General features: G+C 57.5%; 1 pseudogene; it reads left to right on the top strand.

The window, feature by feature from the left end:
• LOC108803493 overlaps positions 1–2,239 on the top strand; it is a 15,632-nt pseudogene extending 13,393 nt beyond the window's left edge.
• Positions 2,240–2,242: the final 3 nt, after the last annotated feature.

The raw sequence follows: 2,242 nt of genomic DNA, 5'->3' as shown, positions 1-2,242 counted from the left end.
ACAGGGGAGCTCAGGGCAGAGTTGATCTGTAGGGATCGGTCATAGCTCGGGGTACAGGGGAGCTCAGGGCAGAGTTGATCTGCAGGGATCGGTCTATAGCTCGGGGGACAGGGGAGCTCAGGGCAGAGTTGATCTGTAGGGATCGGTCATAGCTCGGGGTACAGAGGAGCTCAGGGCAGAGTTGATCTGTAGGGATCGGTCATAGCTCGGGGTACAGAGGAGCTCAGGGCAGAGTTGATTTGTAGGGATCAGTCATATCTCGGTGATCTCGGGGCAGAGTTGATCTGTAGGGATCGGTCATAGCTCGGGGTACAGAGGAGCTCAGGGCAGAGTTGATCTGTAGGGATCGGTCATAGCTCGGGGTACAGAGGAGCTCAGGGCAGAGTTGATCTGTAGGGATCGGTCATAGCTCGGGGTACAGAGGAGCTCAGGGCAGAGTTGATCTGTAGGGATCGGTCATAGCTCGGGGTACAGAGGAGCTCAGGGCAGAGTTGATCTGTAGGGATCGGTCATAGCTCGGGGTACAGAGGAGCTCAGGGCAGAGTTGATCTGTAGGGATCGGTCATAGCTCGGGGTACAGAGGAGCTCAGGGCAGAGTTGATCTGTAGGGATCGGTCATAGCTCGGGGTACAGAGGAGCTCAGGGCAGAGTTGATCTGTAGGGATCGGTCATAGCTCGGGGTACAGAGGAGCTCAGGGCAGAGTTGATCTGTAGGGATCGGTCATAGCTCGGGGTACAGAGGAGCTCAGGGCAGAGTTGATCTGTAGGGATCGGTCATAGCTCGGGGTACAGAGGAGCTCAGGGCAGAGTTGATCTGTAGGGATCGGTCATAGCTCGGGGTACAGAGGAGCTCAGGGCAGAGTTGATCTGTAGGGATCGGTCATAGCTCGGGGTACAGAGGAGCTCAGGGCAGAGTTGATCTGTAGGGATCGGTCATAGCTCGGGGTACAGAGGAGCTCAGGGCAGAGTTGATCTGTAGGGATCGGTCATAGCTCGGGGTACAGAGGAGCTCAGGGCAGAGTTGATCTGTAGGGATCGGTCATAGCTCGGGGTACAGAGGAGCTCAGGGCAGAGTTGATCTGTAGGGATCGGTCATAGCTCGGGGTACAGAGGAGCTCAGGGCAGAGTTGATCTGTAGGGATCGGTCATAGCTCGGGGTACAGAGGAGCTCAGGGCAGAGTTGATCTGTAGGGATCGGTCATAGCTCGGGGTACAGAGGAGCTCAGGGCAGAGTTGATCTGTAGGGATCGGTCATAGCTCGGGGTACAGAGGAGCTCAGGGCAGAGTTGATCTGTAGGGATCGGTCATAGCTCGGGGTACAGAGGAGCTCAGGGCAGAGTTGATCTGTAGGGATCGGTCATAGCTCGGGGTACAGAGGAGCTCAGGGCAGAGTTGATCTGTAGGGATCGGTCATAGCTCGGGGTACAGAGGAGCTCAGGGCAGAGTTGATCTGTAGGGATCGGTCATAGCTCGGGGTACAGAGGAGCTCAGGGCAGAGTTGATCTGTAGGGATCGGTCATAGCTCGGGGTACAGAGGAGCTCAGGGCAGAGTTGATCTGTAGGGATCGGTCATAGCTCGGGGTACAGAGGAGCTCAGGGCAGAGTTGATCTGTAGGGATCGGTCATAGCTCGGGGTACAGAGGAGCTCAGGGCAGAGTTGATCTGTAGGGATCGGTCATAGCTCGGGGTACAGAGGAGCTCAGGGCAGAGTTGATCTGTAGGGATCGGTCATAGCTCGGGGTACAGAGGAGCTCAGGGCAGAGTTGATCTGTAGGGATCGGTCATAGCTCGGGGTACAGAGGAGCTCAGGGCAGAGTTGATCTGTAGGGATCGGTCATAGCTCGGGGTACAGAGGAGCTCAGGGCAGAGTTGATCTGTAGGGATCGGTCATAGCTCGGGGTACAGGGGATCTCGGGGTATCTCCCCCCCCGCCGGTTAGAAGGTGACGGGAAATTTTCGGTCATATTTCACAGGGAGAGCCCGACAGGACCCCCGAAGATGCCGGACAGCGGCCCCGCCTCCCAGGAGCCCAAATCCGAGGAATCCTCCAATCACAGCTCTCCGGAGATGCCGACCACCAAGAACAGGTACAGTCCCCTCCCCCTGCTCTAGACTGCCCCGCCTCCCAGGATTCCCGGTCATGTGACGGAACCTCCCCCTACTTTCCAGGATGGATCTCGGCTCCCGGACAGAAACCCAGCGAGACTTTTCCCGCTCCTCGTCCAGCGCCAGCAGCTTCGCC

This window comes from Nanorana parkeri, unplaced genomic scaffold (assembly GCF_000935625.1).
Source record: "Nanorana parkeri isolate BGI_ZX_2015 unplaced genomic scaffold, ASM93562v1 scaffold3797, whole genome shotgun sequence".
Lineage (NCBI taxonomy): Eukaryota > Metazoa > Chordata > Amphibia > Anura > Dicroglossidae > Nanorana > Nanorana parkeri.
Note: the sequence above shows the minus strand (reverse complement) of the source record. Positions and strands in the feature narration are given on the sequence as shown.